This window comes from Semicossyphus pulcher, unplaced genomic scaffold (assembly GCF_022749685.1).
Source record: "Semicossyphus pulcher isolate SPU_LCO1_2020_fin unplaced genomic scaffold, fSemPul1.0.p SCAF_10, whole genome shotgun sequence".
In the NCBI taxonomy this organism is placed as follows: domain Eukaryota; kingdom Metazoa; phylum Chordata; class Actinopteri; order Labriformes; family Labridae; genus Semicossyphus; species Semicossyphus pulcher.
In genome coordinates this window covers 5,655,001-5,662,500 of record NW_027211604.1, presented here as the reverse complement: position 1 = coordinate 5,662,500, position 7,500 = coordinate 5,655,001, and the positions used below count along the sequence as shown (strand labels likewise).

Here is a 7,500-nt window from a genome sequence, read left to right as displayed (position 1 = left end):
TTGCAGAAGATGTGACAAAACACAAAAGTCAGGACAACTATTCCACCAACACTGGATTACGATGGCCGGATCAACTTGACATAACTTTCCTATGAAATCAGTGGCTTTTCCAGAATGAGTTGTTTGAGAGAGCACAGATTTTTTTCCTCTAGCTTCATAAGCAGACTCACTTGTGTGTACTGAGGGCTCGTCCGGGATTTGAACCCGGGACCTCTCGCACCCGAAGCGAGAATCATACCCCTAGACCAACGAGCCATAAACGCCTGGTGGTAATAGAAGAAAAATTCGACAAATCTCCATTTTAACTGAAATGCAATGTCCATTGTTATGACTGTCTGTAATGGTTACAGGTGGGCAAGGAACATTTTGAGTTTTGTAGAAGCTGTACAAGAAAGTTAGGGTTATTCCAACATATACTACAACCAACACTGGAATCCGATAGCCGGATCAACTTGACATAACTTTCACATGAAATCACTGGCTTTTCCAGAATGAGGTGTTGAAGGGGGCACAGATTTTTTTCCTCTTGCTTCATAAGTAGACTCACTTGTGAGTACTCAGGGCTCGTCCGGGATTTGAACCCGGGACCTCTCGCACCCAAAGCGAGAATCATACCCCTAGACCAACGAGCCATAAACACCTGGCGGTAATTGAAGAAAAATTCGACAAATCTCCATTGTAACTGAAATGCAAAGAAAAGGTGGGAAAGAAAATTTTGAGTTTTGTAGAAGCTGTACAACAGAAAGGACAAGAAAGTTAGGGTTATTTCAACAAATGCTACAACCAACACCGGAATCCGATAGCTGGATCAACTTGATAGTTTCACATGAAATCATCGGCTTTTCCAGAATGAGGTGTTGGAGAGAGGACAGTTCTTTTCCTCTAGCTTCATATGTAGACTCACTTGTTACAAGGTCACTTGTGAGTACTGAGGGCTCGTCCGGGATTTGAACCCGGGACCTCTCGCACCCTAAGCGAGAATCATACCCCTAGACCAACGAGCCACAAAAGACTAATTTTAATACAACAAAAACCAGACGAATCTCTATATTATCTAAAAAGCAGAGTCAAATGGTTCCATTGATTTGACTGTAATTTTTCTTCTTTTTGCAGAAGATGTGACAAAACACAAAAGTCAGGACAACTATTCCACCAACACTGGATTACGATGGCCGGATCAACTTGACATAACTTTCCTATGAAATCAGTGGCTTTTCCAGAATGAGTTGTTTGAGAGAGCACAGATTTTTTTCCTCTAGCTTCATAAGCAGACTCACTTGTGTGTACTGAGGGCTCGTCCGGGATTTGAACCCGGGACCTCTCGCACCCGAAGCGAGAATCATACCCCTAGACCAACGAGCCATAAACACCTGGTGGTAATTGAAGAAAAATTCGACAAATTAACATTGTAACTGAAATGCACTGTCTATTGTTATGACTGTCTGTAATGTTTACAGGTGGGCAAGGAACATTTTGAGTTTTGTAGAAGCTGTACAAGAAAGTTAGGGTTATTCCAACAAATGCTACAACCAACACTGGAATCCGATAGCCGGATCAACTTGACATAACTTTCACATGAAATCACTGGCTTTTCCAGAGTGAGGTGATGAAGGGGGCACAGATTTTTTTCCTCTTGCTTCATAAGTAGACTCACTTGTGAGTACTGAGGGCTCGTCCGGGATTTGAACCCGGGACCTCTCGCACCCTAAGCGAGAATCATACCCCTAGACCAACCAGCCACAAAAGACTAATTTTAATACAACAAAAACCAGACAAATCTCTATATTATCTAAAAAGCAGAGTCAAATGGTTCCATTGATTTGACTGTAATTTTTCTTCTTTTTGCAGAAGATGTGACAAAACACAAAAGTCAGGACAATTATTCCACCAACACTGGATTACGAAGGCCGGATCAACTTGATATAACTTTCCTATGAAATCAGTGGCTTTTCCAGAATGAGTTGTTTGAGAGAGCACAGATTTTTTTCATCTAGCTTCATAAGCAGACTCACTTGTGTGTACTGAGGGCTCGTCCGGGATTTGAACCCCGGACCTCTCGCACCCGAAGCGAGAATCATATCCCTAGACCAACGAGCCATAAACACCTGGTGGTAATTGAAGAAAAATTCGACAAATTAACATTGTAACTGAAATGCACTGTCTATTGTTATGACTGTACATAATGTTTACAGATGGGCAAGGAACATTTTGAGTTTTGTAGAAGCTGTCCAAGAAAGTTAGGGTTATTCCAACAAATGCTACAACCAACACTGGAATCCGATAGCCGGATCAATTTGACATAACTTTCACATGAAATCACTGGCTTTTCCAGAATGAGGTGTTGAAGGGGGCACAGATTTTTTTCCTCTTGCTTCATAAGTAGACTCACTTGTGAGTACTCAGGGCTCGTCCGGGATTTGAACCCGGGACCTCTCGCACCCAAAGCGAGAATCATACCCCTAGACCAACGAGCCACATGACAGTGATTTTAATCAGTGTAAAAACTCAAAAAAAACTGAATTTTACATAACCTGCAAATTCAGATGGTACACTGTTGTGACTGTAATGTTTACAGGATGTTAGGTATTTATTTTTTTTACAGGGTGTATCAAAATGAACTCGAGAAAGGACACCACACTTATGGTTTTCCAACAAATGATACAAGCAACACTGGAATCTGATAGCTGGATCAACTTGATAGTTTCACATGAAAACACAGGCTTTACCAGAATGAGGTGTTCAAGAGAGCACAGAGTTGTTTTCCTCTAGCTTCATATGTAGACTCACTTGGTACAAGGCAGCTTGTGAGTACTGAGGGCTCGTCCCGGGACCTCTCGCACCCAAAGCGAGAATCATACCCCTAGACCAACGAGCCATAAACACCTGGTGGTAATAGAAGAAAAATTCGACAAATCTCCATTGTAACTGAAATGCAAAGAAAAGGTGGGAAAGAAAATTTTGAGTTTTGTAGAAGCTGTACAAGAGAAAGGACAAAAAAGTTAGGGTTATTTCAACAAATGCTACAACCAACACCGGAATCCGATAGCTGGATCAACTTGATAGTTTCGCATGAAATCACCGGCTTTTCCAGAATGAGGTGTTGGAGAGAGGACAGTTCTTTTCCTCTAGCTTCATATGTAGACTCACATGTTACAAGGTCACTTGTGAGTACTGAGGGCTCGTCCGGGATTTGAACCCGGGACCTCTCGCACCCAAAGCGAGAATCATACCCCTAGACCAACGAGCCATAAACACCTGGTGGTAATAGAAGAAAAATTCGGCAAATGTCCATTTTAACTGAAATGCAATGTCCATTGTTATGACTGTCTGTAATGATTACAGGTGGGAAAGAAAATGTTGAGTTTTGTAGAAGCTGTACAAGAAAGTTAGGGTTATTCCAACAAATGCTACAACCAGCACTGGAATCCGATAGCTGGATCAACTTGACATAACTTTCATGTGAAATCACTGGCTTTTCCAGAATGAGGTGTTGAAGGGGGCACAGATTTTTTTCCTCTAGCTTCATATGTAGACTCACTTGTGAGTACTGAGGGCTTGTCTGGGATTTGAACCCGGGACCTCTCGCACCCAAAGCGAGAATCATATCCCTAGACCAACGAGCCATAAACACCTGGTGGTAATTGAAGAAAAATTCGACAAATTAACATTGTAACTGAAATGCACTGTCTATTGTTATGACTGTCTGTAATGTTTACAGGTGGGCAAGGAACATTTTGAGTTTTGTAGAAGCCGTACAAGAGAAAGCACAAGAAAGTTAGGGTTATTCCAACAAATGCTACAAGCAACACTGGAATCCGATAGCAGGATCAACTTGACATAACTTTCACACGAAATCACTGGCTTTTCCAGAATGAGGTTTCAGATCAGAACGTTGTGAACCCTCCTTTTGCCTCTAGCTTCATAAAGAAACACAGGAGACGTATCGCAAGGTCACTTGAGAGTACTGAGGGCTCGTCCGGGATTTGAACCCGGGACCTCTCGCACCCTAAGCGAGAATCATACCCCTAGACCAACGAGCCACATGACAGTGATTTTAATCAGTGTAAAAACTCGAAAAAAACTGAATTTTACATAACCTGCAAATTCAGATGGTACACTGTTGTGACTGTAATGTTTACAGGATGTTAGGTCTTTATTTTTTTTACAGGGTGTATCAAAATGAACTCGAGAAAGGACACCACACTTATGGTTTTCCAACAAATGATACAACCAACACTGGAATCTGATAGCTGGATCAACTTGATAGTTTCACATGAAAACACAGGCTTTACCAGAATGAGGTGTTCAAGGGAGCACAGAATTGTTTTCCTCTAGCTTCATATGTAGACTCACTTGGTACAAGGTAGCTTGTGAGTACTCAGGGCTTGTCCGGGATTTGAATCCGGGACCTCTCGCACCCAAAGCGAGAATCATACCCCTAGACCAACGAGCCATAAACACCTGCTGGTAATAGAAGAAAAATTCGACAAATCTCCATTGTAACTGAAATGCAAAGAAAAGGTGGGAAAGAAATTTTTGAGTTTTGTAGAAGCTGTACAAGAGAAAGGACAAGAAAGTTAGGGTTATTTCAACAAATGCTACAACCAACACCGGAATCCGATAGCTGGATCAACTTGATAGTTTCACATGAAATCACCGGCTTTTCCAGAATGAGGTGTTGGAGAGAGGACAGTTCTTTTCCTCTAGCTTCATATGTAGACTCACTTGTTACGAGGTCACTTGTGAGTACTCAGGGCTCGTCCGGGATTTGAACCCGGGACCTCTCGCACCCAAAGTGAGAATCATACCCCTAGACCAACGAGCCATAAACACCTGGTGGTAATTGAAGAAAAATTCGACAAATTAACATTGTAACTGAAATGCACTGTCTATTGTTATGACTGTCTGTAATGTTTACAGGTGGGCAAGGAACATTTTGAGTTTTGTAGAAGCCGTACAAGAGAAAGCACAAGAAAGTTAGGGTTATTCCAACAAATGCTACAAGCAACACTGGAATCCGATAGCAGGATCAACTTGACATAACTTTCACACGAAATCACTGGCTTTTCCAGAATGAGGTTTCAGATCAGAACGTTGTGAACCCTCCTTTTGCCTCTAGCTTCATAAAGAAACACAGGAGACGTATCGCAAGGTCACTTGAGAGAACTGAGGGCTCGTCCGGGATTTGAACCCGGGACCTCTCGCACCCTAAGCGAGAATCATACCCCTAGACCAACGAGCCATAAACACCTGGTGGTAATAGAAGAAAAATTCGACAAATCTCCATTGTAACTGAAATGCAAAGAAAAGGTGGGAAAGAAAATTTTGAGTTTTGTAGAAGCTGTACAAGAGAAAGGACAAGAAAGTTAGGGTTATTTCAACAAATGCTACAACCAACACCGGAATCCGATAGCTGGATCAACTTGATAGTTTCACATGAAATCACCGGCTTTTCCAGAATGAGGTGTTGGAGAGAGGACAGTTCTTTTCCTCTAGCTTCATATGTAGACTCACTTGTTACGAGGTCACTTGTGAGTACTCAGGGCTCGTCCGGGATTTGAACCCGGGACCTCTCGCACCCAAAGCGAGAATCATACCCCTAGACCAACGAGCCATAAACACCTGGTGGTAATTGAAGAAAAATTCGACAAATTAACATTGTAACTGAAATGCACTGTCTATTGTTATGACTGTATGTAATGTGTACAGGTGGGCAAGGAACATTTTGAGTTTTGTAGAAGCTGTACAAGAAAGTTAGGGTTATTTCAACAAATGCTACAACCAACACCGGAATCTGATAGCTGGATCAACTTGATAGTTTCACATGAAATCACCGGCTTTTCCAGAATGAGGTGTTGGAGAGAGGACAGTTCTTTTCCTCTAGCTTCATATGTAGACTCACTTGTTACGAGGTCACTTGTGAGTACTCAGGGCTCGTCCGGGATTTGAACCCGGGACCTCTCGCACCCAAAGCGAGAATCATACCCCTAGACCAATGAGCCATAAACACCTGGTGGTAATTGAAGAAAAATTCCACAAATTAACATTGTAACTGAAATGCACTGTCTATTGTTATGACTGTCTGTAATGTTTACAGGTGGGCAAGGAACATTTTGAGTTTTGTAGAAGCCGTACAAGAGAAAGCACAAGAAAGTTAGGGTTATTCCAACAAATGCTACAAGCAACACTGGAATCCGATAGCAGGATCAACTTGACATAACTTTCACACGAAATCACTGGCTTTTCCAGAATGAGGTTTCAGATCAGAACGTTGTGAACCCTCCTTTTGCCTCTAGCTTCATAAAGAAACACAGGAGATGTATCGCAAGGTCACTTGAGAGAACTGAGGGCTCGTCTGGGATTTGAACCCGGGACGTCTCGCACCCTAAGCGAGAATCATACCCCTAGACCAAAGAGCCACATGACAGTAATTTTAATCAGTGTAGAAACTCAAAAAAAACTGAATTTTACATAACCTGCAAATTCAGATGTACACTGTTGTGACTGTAATGTTTACAGGATGTTAGGTCTTTATTTTTTTTACAGGGTGTATCAAAATGAACTCGAGAAAGGACACCACACTTATGGTTTTCCAACAAATGATACAAGCAACACTGGAATCTGATAGCTGGATCAACTTGATAGTTTCGCATGAAATCACCGGCTTTTCCAGAATGAGGTGTTGGAGAGAGGACAGTTCTTTTCCTCTAGCTTCATATGTAGACTCACTTGTTACAAGGTCACTTGTGAGAACTGAGGGCTCGTCCGGGATTTGAACCCGGGACCTCTCGCACCCTAAGCGAGAATCATACCCCTAGACCAACGAGCCACAAAAGACTAATTTTAATACAACAAAAACCAGACAAATCTCTATATTATCTAAAAAGCAGAGTCAAATGGTTCCATTGATTTGACTGTAATTTTTCTTCTTTTTGCAGAAGATCTGACAAAACACAAAAGTCAGGACAACTATTCCACCAACACTGGATTACGATGGCCGGATCAACTTGACATAACTTTCCTATGAAATCAGTGGCTTTTCCAGAATGAGTTGTTTGAGAGAGCACAGATTTTTTTCCTCTAGCTTCATAAGCAGACTCACTTGTGTGTACAAGAAAGTTAGGGTTATTTCAACAAATGTTACAACCAACACCGGAATCCGATAGCTGGATCAACTTGATAGTTTCACATGAAATCACCGGCTTTTCCAGAATGAGGTGTTGGAGAGAGGACAGTTCTTTTCCTCTAGCTTCATATGTCCGGGATTTGAACCCGGGACCTCTTGCACCCGAAGCGAGAATCATACCCCTAGACCAACGAGCCATAAACACCTGGTGGTAATTGAAGAAAAATTCGACAAATTAACATTGTAACTGAAATGCACTGTCTATTGTTATGACTGTATGTAATGTTTACAGGTGGGCAAGGAACATTTTGAGTTTTGTAGAAGCTGTACAAGAAAGTTAGGGTTATTCCAACAAATGCTACAACCAACACTGG

The 7,500-nt window shown here is 41.9% G+C and overlaps 13 non-coding genes across 13 annotated transcripts; all 13 read right to left on the bottom strand.

Moving 5' to 3' along the window:
• Window positions 1-183: 183 nt before the first annotated feature.
• On the bottom strand, window positions 184-255 carry trnap-cgg (transfer RNA proline (anticodon CGG)). The gene has a single exon. It is a non-coding gene; the product is annotated as a tRNA-Pro (tRNA).
• Window positions 256-560: 305 nt separating this feature from the next.
• On the bottom strand, window positions 561-632 carry trnap-ugg (transfer RNA proline (anticodon UGG)). Its single transcript has one exon. It is a non-coding gene; the product is annotated as a tRNA-Pro (tRNA).
• Window positions 633-932: 300 nt separating this feature from the next.
• On the bottom strand, window positions 933-1,004 carry trnap-agg (transfer RNA proline (anticodon AGG)). Its single transcript has one exon. It is a non-coding gene; the product is annotated as a tRNA-Pro (tRNA).
• A 286-nt stretch (window positions 1,005-1,290) lies between these two features.
• On the bottom strand, window positions 1,291-1,362 carry trnap-cgg (transfer RNA proline (anticodon CGG)). The gene has a single exon. It is a non-coding gene; the product is annotated as a tRNA-Pro (tRNA).
• A 305-nt stretch (window positions 1,363-1,667) lies between these two features.
• Window positions 1,668-1,739, bottom strand: trnap-agg (transfer RNA proline (anticodon AGG)). Its single transcript has one exon. It is a non-coding gene; the product is annotated as a tRNA-Pro (tRNA).
• A 663-nt stretch (window positions 1,740-2,402) lies between these two features.
• On the bottom strand, window positions 2,403-2,474 carry trnap-ugg (transfer RNA proline (anticodon UGG)). The gene has a single exon. It is a non-coding gene; the product is annotated as a tRNA-Pro (tRNA).
• A 701-nt stretch (window positions 2,475-3,175) lies between these two features.
• trnap-ugg (transfer RNA proline (anticodon UGG)) lies at window positions 3,176-3,247 on the bottom strand. The gene has a single exon. It is a non-coding gene; the product is annotated as a tRNA-Pro (tRNA).
• A 721-nt stretch (window positions 3,248-3,968) lies between these two features.
• On the bottom strand, window positions 3,969-4,040 carry trnap-agg (transfer RNA proline (anticodon AGG)). The gene has a single exon. It is a non-coding gene; the product is annotated as a tRNA-Pro (tRNA).
• A 713-nt stretch (window positions 4,041-4,753) lies between these two features.
• Window positions 4,754-4,825, bottom strand: trnap-ugg (transfer RNA proline (anticodon UGG)). Its single transcript has one exon. It is a non-coding gene; the product is annotated as a tRNA-Pro (tRNA).
• Window positions 4,826-5,170: 345 nt separating this feature from the next.
• On the bottom strand, window positions 5,171-5,242 carry trnap-agg (transfer RNA proline (anticodon AGG)). Its single transcript has one exon. It is a non-coding gene; the product is annotated as a tRNA-Pro (tRNA).
• Window positions 5,243-5,542: 300 nt separating this feature from the next.
• trnap-ugg (transfer RNA proline (anticodon UGG)) lies at window positions 5,543-5,614 on the bottom strand. The gene has a single exon. It is a non-coding gene; the product is annotated as a tRNA-Pro (tRNA).
• A 316-nt stretch (window positions 5,615-5,930) lies between these two features.
• On the bottom strand, window positions 5,931-6,002 carry trnap-ugg (transfer RNA proline (anticodon UGG)). Its single transcript has one exon. It is a non-coding gene; the product is annotated as a tRNA-Pro (tRNA).
• Window positions 6,003-6,757: 755 nt separating this feature from the next.
• On the bottom strand, window positions 6,758-6,829 carry trnap-agg (transfer RNA proline (anticodon AGG)). Its single transcript has one exon. It is a non-coding gene; the product is annotated as a tRNA-Pro (tRNA).
• Between the last annotated feature and the right edge of the window lie 671 nt (window positions 6,830-7,500).